Source organism: Excalfactoria chinensis, chromosome 5 (assembly GCF_039878825.1).
Source record: "Excalfactoria chinensis isolate bCotChi1 chromosome 5, bCotChi1.hap2, whole genome shotgun sequence".
NCBI lineage: Eukaryota > Metazoa > Chordata > Aves > Galliformes > Phasianidae > Excalfactoria > Excalfactoria chinensis.
Window position 1 is genome coordinate 16313571 of NC_092829.1, and position 14658 is coordinate 16328228.

Below are 14658 nucleotides of genomic sequence, written 5' to 3' on the forward strand. Positions count from 1 at the left end.
TTTTCTTTTTTTTTAAGAAGGAAATTTATTGCTCTCTATAAGCAGGTATATAATTCCTTCTTTTAAAGAACCAATAGAATATCTGCCTTCAAAAGTGGCTGAACTTGTCATTTGTACTTCTGACATTATTTTGCATAAATTATCTCTTATTTACTTCGCCTATTCCTTTTGAACAGTAGGGCACAGATTGTATCTTTACTGCCTTGGTAAGAATCACTAGAAATAGATAACTAATTCACAACATAAAATATAACAAAAACAATTAGAATTTCAAAGGAAAGATTATTTTTCTCATTAAAACAATCAAATCTGTTTCTTCTATTAATGTCCTTATATCCCACCCATGATCTATATATATCCATTACTAACCTTGTCCTTTGTAAACAGGAGCAATTTCTGGCCTTGAAAAGATACCCTTTGTTTTCATGCAGACGGATTTGTAGAAACACACATTCTTTCACAAAGATCAAGATGTCTCACTATAAAAAAATCATCTAAGGACTACAGGAAGCAATGTTATTATTATATTTAATAGATGGGGAGTGAAGATCCCATTTGGGTAGTTTATTTATCAAGATCTCTGTCAGGACTTTCAACCATTGTATAAATTATATTGTATTGGCAGGGTAGCTACCAGTCCAAGTAACTACTAAAATTCACTCTTTGTGAATTTCAGCCTAGTTAGTTATGTATGCACACTAATGATCTACTAGGATATTTTTAATGTATATAGGTCATGCTTTCATTTGGAAGCTAGCTATTTCTTTCAGTTTATTTCTGTGAATGAAGTTGTAGTACAGTCTAGGAAAGCTGCAAACTCACTTTTGTAATCAGTTCCCTAGCTCTGCATGAGTGGACCAATAAACTATGCTTCTCCAGAAAATTAATGTAAACTGTTTAATAAAGTGTCAGATCTACAGCTACCCAGTTAAAAATAGGAAGAAACTGCTGATAACTTTTTTTATGACTGAGGATAAACCTGAGGAAGGATCTGGCTCAAGGGAAGAATATTTTAAAGAAGAAAAAGGTCACGGAGTTTGTGATGGGTGCTGAAAGGAGAATAAGTCAAATTTACAGTGAAAGAAACAAGCAGGATTGCCAGAACAAGGGAATATCTGAATATGTCTGGATGAGCAACTACAATACAAAAGATCAGTTAACTTTTCTTCAGACTTAGAACAGATTCCACTACAAATCCTCACACCTGCCATTTAAACTCATCTGCATGAAAATTCTGATGGTGGAGCAATCAGCTGGATCCAGTTCTCATTTTAGCTAATAGCTGCAATGTGCAAAAGCTTCAGCCAAATCTCAAAAGCAAGCAAAACAATCCTGTATTCCTCTATGTACTTATGTACTCTCTCTCTCTCTATATATATATATATAAGGACCACAGAGACATTTTCTTAGCAAGTAAAAAAAAAAAATCAGAAGAGGATTTAATCCAGCTCACCAGATGGGAGACGCTGGTCTTTCTTCTAGTTTATAACTAGCAGTTGCAGAGTAGCCATTTTACATCTGCCTATATTTTGGAATTTTAGCAGCTATTTTTCCATATTTAAGGGATAAAGTGCCAGATTTTTTTTAAAAGAGACTGTATCTGCTTTGCACGTATCTTTACTACTACTGCTGAACAGAATAAATTCTGTATGCATATGGTTCAAAACTCACTGCAGTTAAAGTCATCTGAAAGGGATTTACATCCAGAAGCAAACGTTAAACTTCCTTTCCCATCCTCCACAATTCTCTTCTATTGCAGAAGAATGCAGATGTGACAAAAGCAGCAAATTCCTTTGAAATCCACTGGGCTGAGGAATGATGAAACACAAGTCAAAGCTCTTATCTGTCAGGAATTTTAGAGCACATCACCTTTTCATGTAAGTAACAAAAATTAAACAGCAAATCAGATACACGTTTTCAGTCATAATGATAACATTATGTACTAATTTTTCTTTTCCAAATGCCTAATTTCATGAAAAAACATATTCTTCTGGTTGCTTGACAAACCCATAAATTCTAGATGAATTTTTATTTAGAAACATGTCAGGACTGTAATTAAAAGAATTGATACTTGGTATTTGTCTATCTTCTTTTATGGTTATGGATTGAAGGAGGCCAGGAAAAGGCAAATTTCAATCTGTACAAACAGAAATTAAATATCTAGACTGCATCCAATGATACTGCTAGTAAACCTCATTGTGCTTTACGGGTATTATTTTCCAGAAGTACAAAGGATCTGGGTAAAAATGTTTATCTTAACAGCTTTTCATATCTCTCTCTGCCAATGACAACTGTGTCACTTCTGTGACACTTCTCATTACAGGAGCTTGTTTGCAGATGTTAATAAGCAGTTCAACCAGTTGTGTTGAAGTGCTTGCCTAAGGCTTCTTTTCTCTCTTTCTGCCTTCCAATTTAATTGTTACTCAGAACAAGTTAGAGAAAAACAGACAATTTTGCTTTTGCTAAAGGTTCTTACTGCTATGTAGCTGAGAAACTCTGACAGCTTTATCCTTTGGAATCCTCCCATCTACATTGAAGTCAATGAATGGTATGCTGTGAATTAAAACTTAGAATTATAATTTAATTTACAATATAAAACAAACCAGGAAGGTAAAGCTGTTTCAGAATAAAAAATGTAGGTGATTGGTCCAGAAAATATTCAATGTCAATTTTCTCCACTTTTTTTTTTTTTTTTTCTTTCCTTGAGCTAATGTGATTCATAATCCTTACAGCTACATTCCTTGAAACTATTTAAGAGAAAGAGGTATTTCAAGAGATTATTTAACTTGGCAAAATAATATTCTACCTCTGTTTTCATAGATCTACTTTATTTTTCTTTAAAATAAGATATTTAAATGAATGCAGATGCTCCACATTGAGAGGACTGTGAAGCTTTGTTGCCCTATTGCACAGCAAAGCAGCCTGGGTACACTACTCAATGCTACGTATTTCTTCCCACAATGTGTTTTATACGGAAGTAACATAAATTGAAGATAAGCCACAAGATCTGCTCCAAACATGTGGGAAGGCTTCAACCATGATGTAAATGCTGAAGCAGAGAATGGGAGTATGGAAATTCATTAAGACTGGAGTTGGAGTCAGTCCTGTGGACTGAGGCTGAAGCAGGTGAATTTTCCAGCCTTATCTACTTCATCAGTAGATTGTATGGGAGCTGCTGAGTCACGGCCTGAACCACTGATTGATCACCTGAGGCAAAGATTGGTTCAGCCATGGGAGCACAGGTGAAGACAATTCAACCTTCCATTCTAGACCCCATTTAAGGGCTGACTAACAATGGGGAACAATATCTTTTTGGAGATACCTCCTTTGTGGAGCTTTTCATTGCCAGCCTAAATCTTCAGCTATGGGTGAGTACTCCTTCTCTGCATGTTCCTTTGTTGTCCTACTAAGGTACTCTTTCCAGTTGTACTTTGTTGACTGTACAGTAGATCTTATGTTTAAATAACATTTGGTGTTCCAGACAGTGTTTTATTAACTTAAAGAAACCATCAAATATGTTGCTGGTTACAAACTGTAGAAGATTTGTAGATTATGTAGAATTTAGACTCCTATGTTTATGCATGCGGTTTAATACTCATGGTAGAAGTGCTTTATGATGAAAAAAAAAGTGTAGGTGTTGGAAGTCTCCTCACTGGTAGGGAGGCTCTTCTGCTTTACAAGACAGTGCTGTGATTGTGAATCTCCCCTTTCCATCAGTGTACTTTGCAAGACTGAAGAAGCAAACAGGTGTGTAGCTAAACAGGCAGAGAGGAGAAATGTAAAGGATATTCTCCAGCGTGAGACTAGATGGAGTGTGTAATGATAAAGTGGGATATGTTGATGGTGTTCGTGTAACCTTGATCATCAGTATCTGGACTAGTTCAACTCCTTGTATCTTAAGAAGGTAAATGATATTCATTTTGAACAATAACCAGGGACTATTAACATCCACTTATCAAGAGCTCTTCATTCACTGTGCAGTTAATTGCTTGTGTAATGCTTTCATCTAAGTCACTGAAAGACCTGATTCTGGCCTATGCTTCAGTGAAGGCTTAAATGGGGAACAGGAGAAAGGAAGATTCCATAACATGGTCTATAGAATTTCTATACACCATTACATTCTGTACAAAGTATAGGACACAATGGATGTATCTCTGCTATGAGAGGCAGTTCTGATCATTTCATATGCTTTTGCTCACGGTGGAGTGAAGGCATGCTACCCTGTTCCTGCTACAGTACATAAATGTGTCCATCATCATCAAAGTTATACCTCATCAGGAAGAAAGACCATTTATCAAGCTGATATAGAAGGTGTACCTTTCGTACCGGAGTAACTATAAACCCTCTGAGTTAATTACTACATTTCTAGATATCAGTACTAATTTTTAAGTTCTGTTATAATGAACAAAAAGTGCAGAAGTCTTCACTGGTAAAATGCTAAATCCTAACAACCTTATATGAAATTGAGCAGCTAGCTCTTTTCTTTTGCCCAGGTGTTCTCCAGGGTAGCCAGTGAGAAAGTCAAATTAATAGATTGTTCCTTTCTTCTACTTCCATGTGTTTCCTGTGCACTCTGAGAGCACCAGACTATCCTTTCCTACACTTGTATGTTGCAGACAACCTTCAGAACAAAATAAGGCCCTCTGTCAAAGCAGCCCCTTTGACTTTACCACATTCTTTTCAGTATAACTTCTTTTCACAAAATAAACTCCTAGCGTAGAATAAATATGTTCTGTAATTTGGGCCTTTTTAGATCTGAAGAAACTCTGCGGAGTAAGAAAACAGCTGAGCTGCCTCCCCACATTTTGGAAGTTATTACACAGGCAAGTCACAAATCCTTTTGTTCTTTTCCACAAACACATAGTAGGTGAGTTTGCAAAATTAATGGCAGAATTGTGCGATGGTTGATACATTTCTCATATCTCATGAACTTGAAGTCAGCCAGATGACTTTTGAAGCTTTCAAAACCATCCATCTATCATGCTGAGTATTGATCTTTGTGCCTTGTAAGGTTTCCAGCATGGAAATGGAGCATAAAATATTATTTCAATTATTTGCCCTAAGCTACACCAACCTTTTGGTTTGTTGTTAAATTTCAAGGGTTGATCTATGGGTCATTCAATAATGATGAATTACCAAGAGTTTCCCTTTCCAGTTTATTCCAGTTTTACCAGAGCTTGAAGACAAAATACAGAGTGAATGCTGGTTAGATACACTTCTCTGTTCTTTTACAGTTTGCATACACAGAACAATATTGCCATCTCTGTGGCATTCCTCTAGGAAGAAATGGAATCTAAATACTTTACTACATCTCTCATGTGTCCCATTTTCTTTTTCTTGTAGCTAAAGGATGTTTTACATCTTACTTTTTGTACCGGCTCTGTCTACGGACTCCCATATTACCTGGAGTTGTTGTCATGCTGGCAGAAATCAGGGTCTTCAGTGACAACTCTTTGTAGCAGTGCTTGGATATATTAAAATCTTCATGAGAATCTGGATGGGAATTAGAACTACCCTAGAGGGAAAAATTCAGTGGGATCAAAAGTAGTCACTGCCTCCCCATGCCATTCATTCTTATCTGTGGAACAGCAAACTGAGCTGGTTTGGAAGAAATGCTTGTATTAACTGCTATGTGATGAGCTGGATTGGGTAAGGAGGAAGGTGGCAAAGGGCCAAAAACAAATGACTGAGAAACTGCTGGTATCAGTTATCCAAAGTTGCTTAAGCGGTTTTACTATTGAATTTTCAGCCATGGTCTCACAGTTCAGAGTTGAGATTTCTGGCAGATCAGATTTCAGGTTTCCATTCAAGGCATTATCAGATACATCTGGGTCCTGGAAACAATCTCTGTCTGGGCTTGGTTTGGTTTGGCTGTTGCTGAAGCAGCAGGAGCTGGTTCACAGAACCAAAGGATTGAAAAGGAATCAGACTGAGCTTTGTATGATGATTTATCATAGTTATGTTATTTTTAGAATGGGCTTAGTTTTTGTGATGGGTTTTACATGTCCCCCACTGCCCAGCACGTTTTGCAGAAGATAGAGTTAAAACAGAAAATGCGCTTCTGCTGTTTACAGGATGCAAAAACAAACAAACACTGGTCCAAAAACAGACCAGTTGCACTTGCAGTGCTGGTAGAAAAGACCATCTGTGTTGCAACATCCACATGATAGCTTACTGTCACTCTGTATAAGCTCAGCTATTTACTTACACAAATGTAATTCAGACCATTCATTTGGTAAATATCACAGATTTCCATTGGATAATGGAAAGTTGATGAGGCTGATTTAGTTGGATGTTTTAATTAATAGTTCAAAAATGCGTAAGCGAAGGAGTATCACCATATAATCAAATATCCCATGACTATTCATTGATATAGGATTGTGTTTTGCTAAGTCTTTCAGAAGTCCAAGATCCTGTTACAATGGTCAGAAAACTACATCTGTATTTATAGAGACAGGGATATACTATAAAAAGGAAAAAAAAAGAATTGTGGCTGGTTCAAATAAATGTCATAGACTGGCAAGCATAATGAAAATATTTCATTTGCTCTACTATTAAAAGTTAATGATGTGTGTATATAATAACTTAAAATCTAATGTATTGGAGTGCTGGCTATGGATTTTCCAGAACAGCTGGATCCAACATACATGCTAATTCAGAGCAGCTGGGTTTCCCTCTGTTGTTGTGAATAGGTGGGATTTAAAGTGGAGAATGCTACCTAATGCCAAACATAATTTGCAAACTATTGTATTCTCTTGGGTTGTTCTGACTGAATTAAGAGGTCTCAGCTAGTTTAGTAGGTGCAGTGTAATAGGTAACAAAAGACATTGTTCATCCTACATCACTGTCAACAGTATGTAGGAACTTTTGCTCATTAATTAAATCTGCAAGAAATTCCTAAAGCCCTATCAGGATTGTCTGAGGATTGTCTGAGCTTTAGAACTTATCTTGGACACTGCAATACACTATAAAGGTATCTAAGCATTGGGCTGCCTCCACGTGCTTTTAATGTTCTAGTTCAGGCATTAGAAAATCATATCATAAATAAAATGTTTACTGCATGACAAAAAAGCAAGAAAAATATGTCATTCATAATGATTATCAGTGTCTAGTGGGGAAAATCCTGTGCTTTAAAATTCTACCATTCTTACCTGCCATCCTCACTACAGGACTTCACCATCTTTTATACTTCCTGGATTGATTTATCCCCAGAGCAAATACGATTTTATTATTCCATTTTTTTACAACCTTGAGTTCCTCTCATTTTTCTGAGTTGAAATTTTTACCATCTCTTCTTTCCTCTGTTCACTCAGCATGAACATCCAGTACATGCAGTAATTCAGTTTAGCCTTATCAGACATGTGGTCCCGTGGTAACAGTGGGGAATATCTTCATTATTATTATGAGTACAACAGACTATTTATGGAGCTGTGTCTGCATATTTGTGGAGTTTGTCTAGTGTTATCTGTCCTCTGCTAATTAGAATTTAGCTGACAGAGGCATAGAGTGAAAAGGAGGGAGGACATTTTTAATCTGACTGCTTACAATAGTCAACTTTTATAATACATCTACGCTGCAGATTGCGGCACAGAAGGGATACATCTAAGTTCAGCTTCAAATTAAAGTTCCTAGATAACAGAAGCAAATTAGCCACTCAAATATAGCATTGTGTAAGATTCCCAAAGACAATAAACTTGGGAATCCTTAAAAAAAGGGGGGGGGAAATTGTATTACCAAAATGGGTTGGATTTTGCTAGATAAAGTATTTTCTGTCGTAAGCTTTTACTGTTACTCTGCTTGAATCATCACAGCCTGGAGGCAAGTAATATGAGCGGCATATGAATTGAACTGTGCTGCTTCCTTATCATAAGAATCTAAGAGAAGTCTGGAAATGCATGCAGTGGAATGAGTTGAAATTTTGATCACCTTCCTCAGAACTCACCAAGAGTACTGAGAGCTCGGCTGCTCTTTAACAGCTATCAAGAAAGAAAGTTCTGAGATGCAGTTGAATATATAGCAGAAAATATTTGGTGGTGAACTGCATGTGTTTCTGTCATGTGTTTTCCCCATAACTGTGTTTGTGTAGGAAAAAATGTACTTTGCTGGTCTTGATCTTTTCAGCTTTTCGTTTTCTTGACTGCGCTTTTGACTGCTCTTATGATATATGGTAGAGAAATTAGAAGCAGTGTATTAGAAGCAATGTAGCAACTATGTTAGATACATCTTTTATATTAATGTGGCATGAATACTGGTTATACAGTGCTCTTCTGTTCCACTGTGCAGAACATGTCTCACCTGTGTGTTTGGGCTCTGGCACCAGACAAGGCTCAGGAAAATAATCACCTATCAAGATCGCAAGTGGCAAAGGGTTGCTCTCAGTGTGGGCTTCTTAGAGGGTGAGTCACCTAAGAGACATTTTTATTCCAATGTGCCTCGGAAAGGAGTTTCACTGCTGTCTTGGAACCTTCTTCCAGCTTTATCATTCAAATCACTGAGTGGAGAACAAGCAGTGTTGTTATGTGCTCTGAAAAGTATGAAGAGTGATAGCAGTGAGCAAATATGAAGTAGAAATCAGCTCTGAACTTTCTTTCAATGAATGAGAAGATGAGTTTTCACCACTTACTACCTCTATCCTGAAGAAACTGTCACAGAGACATTACAAGGGAGTCACATCTCAAATCTAAAATTTGAGGTGTACCTCAAACTTTGGTTAACAACATATGCTTCTGAAATTAATTAGCAGATCTATTTCAAGCATAAGGGCAAAACAAAAATAAGGGTGGATGAAGACCTCAAGAAAAGAAATAGCACAGCTCATTGCTGATATTTCCACCATCAGGCTCACAGGCTGCACAGAGAAACTGTTTCCTTTTCCATTACTCAGAAGGTTTCATTGTGGAATGAAAACACGTGTTGCTCATCTGTTTCTGTTAAAGTTTTGAAACCTGTAGAGCCTTTCACAGGCTGATTTTAGAGCTAACGCTCATCATTTTTCCCCTTTTAATTTTCTTAAATAAAATCTTTTCAAGCACCTCTCAGGCTGGAACGTATTTATTCTCAGTACAAGTGAGATTCTCTACATCTTATGTGAGTGGGAGTAGAAGCAGAGCTTGTTTTAATATCACTGGAAATACTGTCAAGGTCTTTGGAATTTGTGCGTAGCTTTGAATCCTACAGGTAAATAATAGCATGCAGCAGAAATATGTACTGAATGGGATATCTGGTGATTTCTTCTGTAAAAAAGCAAACAATTTACAAAAATTAGCATTTAGGATATAGGAACTGAAGCAAAGAAAGAACATGCTGTCATTGTGACTTTTCTCTTGTGCATTTAACTAGGTTCATTTGTTTGGCTAAAATTGGTGCATTCTGTGCAATCCATTTTGTGTTGCTGCAGGTGGTGGACGTTTAGTAATATTCATTCTTCCCTGTTTTCTACTTAAACTTCAGAGATAATTCATCTGTCTCTCACTGAATAGGGAAAAAAGATTAAAACCCTGTAGTTCAGGTTTGCAGTTTTGACCATCACTTCATTCACTTTGCACTCCTCACTTTAAGGAAAAAATAAAGGGATTTTGCTGTTGAAAGCAGGGGGGAAAAAAAAAGAAAGGAAGAGCAAAAATTGTTGTTGGATGCAATGTAAATAGAAACAAGTTTGGTATGTTTTGCAACTTGTTCAGGACATTTAATTAATATAAGTGATTAGATAATAACGAATGGTTAATGGCTGGAAAGTACTTGAAAGATAATGTTAAGACTTGTGGTGTGTTTTTTGTTTTTTAGTAATCCAGTGAACACAGGGCTGGACAGACCCTCATTCCCAAGGATAACAGTGCTGTGGATGAAACTCCAGGTACATTGGCAAGGCTCATAAATGAATACAGACATGGCACTAGTGACCCTCAGGTCTAGCAACAGCTGCACATCTAACAGATGTCTTTGTTAGTTTACATCAATATCCAGGAATTTCTGTTGCAGTTGTGTCTTCCAATAGCTCAGATACTTTCTGTCTGAGCCCTGAGCAAACAAATTCCTAGTGAAGCAGAGATCTATCACATAGACAGATCTATGTGATCTATTGAAAAAAATATTTGCCAGAATATTTGGAATAAAAATGAAGACTATTGAATTTTCAGAATTATTTTGAAATATTGTCTCTCAGCCCTGCAATGTTAAAAATGAATCTTTTTTCACAGCTCCTGAGTGACAATATTCATGTGGTTCATGAAGATACAGAAAATTCACCCCTGCCATCTGGGACTGAGGATGAAATACATGAGAACAGACTTCTATGATTGTTCTTAGTACTTTCCAAATTACAATTGACAGTTACTTCTGAGATTCTATAATGCGCAAGAGAGAATAGTACTATGCTACCATAATGCTACCATAGAACTGTGCACACCTGCATTCAGCAGTGATCTATGTCTCCCTCCTCTTTAATCCAAGGATTTAGATTCCATTTACAAATATTTACTAATTAAGCAGCTCAACACACTATGCTTTTGGAATATATTTATACTTTATGGTTGTGTAAGCTAAGAGTACAAGAGGTGAAAGGATTTATCTGCAGCTGAAACAAAGGTCAACAGAAAGAGAACTGCCAAGACCCAGATGTCTTGCACTTTATGTACTGAACTCAGTCTACTTTTTGCAGGTACATTTCTCTTTCTATGATACAACTGTCAAAACTGAGAAGTCCTTTTTCAGATCAAATTGTACATACTTGGGGATTTCTAAAGAGAAAAGAGACCATTATTCTTCAGCCTAACCTCTTGTGGGTTACAGAGCATTTCCAAGAATTAGTTCTTCAAGACCACTAGCTGACAGTGAACTGCAATGTGTATCTTTACGAACAGCAACAACAAAATCCTGCTGTGAACCATCCTTTCAATAGAAAATCCACTGTAACTTTGGCATACTAGCTCTTCTGTTTGGACCCTTACTATTAAAGTGTCTGCTTCACTTAAGTTCACTTCCTAAAAATAGTTTGTTTCTCTTTCTAGTACTACTTATTTTGTAGGATTGAAGTTTGCAATGACCACAAGGGGCATAAACCTAGCTCTCAGGGTCTGAGTGTGCTTATATTTTCCTTAAATCAAAAATATTATCTCCTTATTAAAACATATCAAATCCCAATATGATTCTGTTACTAAGAGCATCTACTGTTAAGGATAGAATAAGAGATTTCTTTCAAAACTGCCAATTGACTGGCCTTTTATTCCTGAGTGTCAAAACAAGGAGCACAGGTTTTGAGAAACATGAAAAAACATTCATAGAAGCTAAACTGTGCAAAGTTCACAACATAGAGGTGCAAACCACCAGAACATGGAAAAGGCTGAAAAAGTTACTAGCCTTTCAATGATCAATGTACACATTTCTGGATAATGCTTGTGAACAGATACACAAGGTAGTGTCAGATCCCAGCCTCCCTAAATAGCATTTCTAGTGATAAACAGCTTCAGTCAAGACAAAAATTTAAAAACAGTTAAAAAGTCCAAATAAACTGATTAGCATCCAACCATTACAGAAAAGGGTGAACAAAAATCACCACAGAAAGGACAATGAGAAAAACACATTCCAGCTGTAGTGAAAACAAACAGGCACCAGAATGGGCCAACTCATAAAGAATGGTAGGAGTTAAAGATACTCCACAGGCAAAGCAAAATAAATAGTAACATAGAGAATTATAACCTTCATTGTAACAACACTTATTTTTACACTGAACAAATAACTGAGATTTTGGGCATATACATCTGTACTGATCAAGCTGTCAAAAAAATTAACTAGATCCTCACATGTAACTCACACAGAACTGTGATTCATATCAGTTGTTCATGAATCAGGCTGATATGCCTGATGCGTCTCTTACTGTCAGATAAGAGAGAGTTGCTTATACGCACAAGTATGATGTTGGATTTCAGTTTTATAAGAAAAATAACAGAGAGCATACCAATGTTTCTAGCTGTTGCTAAAAAGTTCAGCAGAGTCAAGGATGTCTTTACATCCACAGCTTCTCCTACTGTCCATAGGACTGTATGATAGGACAGAAACCAGACAGCTGAACTAAACTGTCCAAAAGGACATTGCTTCCCATAAGACACAATGAAGATTTAAAAAATTAGAAAAAGGGAGGAGTTAAAGAGGCAGCAGTCTGCCTCTGCAGGAGAGCATGCTGGTCATCAGTGAATAGGGGTAGATTACCTCCTTATTCAGCACTTAAAATACACATACAGACATGGACTTTTTGTCATAATGATTATCATTAGATTTCCCACAGTTTCCATTTCTTTATGTTAATAAAGAAATAACGGTGGCGCACGGTGTTAGAACCGCCGCTTGCAACACTGGAGGCCCGGGTTCGAATCCCCCCTGTGGCACAAGTGGATAACTGCTGCTCTGCTACACTAGAGGGCTTGAATCCCGGGAGTTGGACTCGATGATCTCTAAGGTCCCTTCCAACTCGCACGATACTATGATACTATGATCTCAACACACCAAACTGAACCATGATTCCACCACCCTTAAGATAGGGGGAAGGTGGGGAACAAGAAAATGACTACATCTCACAGGGATAAACTTCAGCATTACTGAAAAGAAAAATAGTTAAACAGCATGTATGGCCAAACTGGGAAAAAAATCGTTCACAATAGGAACAGAGACAATAAAGTCACCAGTAGACAAAACCACAACTACAAAATAGAAGAACAGGCACAAACCACCCACCCATTTATCCTATATCTCCAAATGAATTTTAGCCACTAGGGTAACAGATGTGAATAAAAAAGTAGTGAGAGAACAATCAAGGAAAAACATCCTAAAAAGAAAATGTAATCAGCAGGGAGAGGGTGCAGATAAACCTGCATTTCACAGGAGAAAAACACTTACAAATACATAGAAGCAAGTCTTTATTGCATGTCAGCATTATCACCAAAGATAAACATAATAAACTGAAACAGCAAAGACAGAAAGTTATGCGAATCAATGAGAAAAAAAAAAACAAATAGAAACTACAGAGAGTAACAGCATTAAAAAGATTAAAGAAAAAACAAAAAAGCAAAACACAAAAATGATGGACAAGAGCCAAACCAACAAACAAATAAATAAGAAAAAGCAAACAACAAAAAACAGCAAAGAAGCCACATGGATGAGAAATACTGACTCAAACAAAAACAATGAAATAACTTAAAATTAAAGACAAGATAAACAAAAAAACTAAAATAATTCCATAGCAAAATCAACTAAGCACAGCATCAAGCATTACACAAAATCAAAGGGTCCAGTGAGCTCCGTTTCCCACTCAGGGCTGGAGAAGTGGCTCTCGCCTTCTGTACAGGGGGCCACACTCGCCGGGCAGCCAAAGGAGAAACAAGGTAAAATGCTCTACAGTGATGTGACATGCTTTTGCCCAGGGAGCCTCTCCCTTTGCCCATCCGTAGTCGCCGTCTTCCTCCTCCTTCTTCTTCTTCCTCCACACGCTCGCCTCCTTCTTCTTCCTCCACACGCTCACCGCGGAGCTCCACATCCTGCTTCTTCTTTCTTCAGCAGCAGGCCCTGAGGATGAAGGAGGAAACCCCTCAGATCCAAGGATGTCATGGTAACCCGTGACAGAGGACCACCAACTCCCCCCGCCACATGCATGAAATGGCCCGGCCGACCCCCCCCGTGGGCCCTCCACACACAACCACCCGGCCAAGGATGACCCCGCATCCCCCACCCCCCAGATTTGCCCCAGAAAAAAAAAAACTTTAAGCAGCTCTTCCTCACCACACTGACGCGCTGCCGAGGTCTGGACGGTGCTGCAGAAGGGCGCAGAGTTGGGCAACCTGGGCAAACGGAGCTGGGCACGCAAAACGGCGGCCAAAAGAGTCGGCTCCTCCTCTGCTTACAGGGGGGTCCCAGCTGCTGCTTTCATTGCAAAGTGCCTGGGACTCCAGAGGCAGGCCCTTCCTTACCAGGCAGCCCTGGTCCCAGAGCCTGAGGGAGTCTCCTTCACTCCCGGTCGGGGGCAAATTGACCTGCACCCCGCTAACCGGGTGGTCGCCCCACACAGGCTGCCAGCGGAGCACAAAGGCTCCCACACCCAGACCCTGATTACAGGCGGGCCAACGACACCCACGGAGCCACAGAGCCCGGTTTCCCCCACAGCAGCGGGAACGACTCTCAGCAGCCAGGCCAGTGGGGCGGCACGGCCAAAGGCCGCGCTCGGGATCCAAGCCCCGATTCCAGGAAGGGTGCAAGCCCAGTCCCACATTATCAGCCCCATGCCTCTGAAAGGACGGGGCCAGAGATACCCACCTGACTACAGGGGGTTCCTCACAACACATCTCGCCAAGAACAGGGGGCACGCACAGCCCTGCCTACAGGACAGCACCCCACGCCTCACCATCTGCAAAAAAGCCCCACGGAGCACACGGCTCCCACCAGCGCCCGAAAGACGGGCCGGCCCGCCTGGCTGCAGCACAACACCACATCTTTGGGAACCCAGGGAGCAACCTTGACCCACACAACATGCACGTGGCACGAGCCCTTCTCAAGGCAGCGCCATTGCCCCTCAGCTGGTCTCACTTTATAAACCAGTCACCCAATCTCAGCTGGCAGTGGCACTCTCGTTTCTTCAATTCCGGTGTTTGCTTTGTCTGTAATATTGTCTTCTCA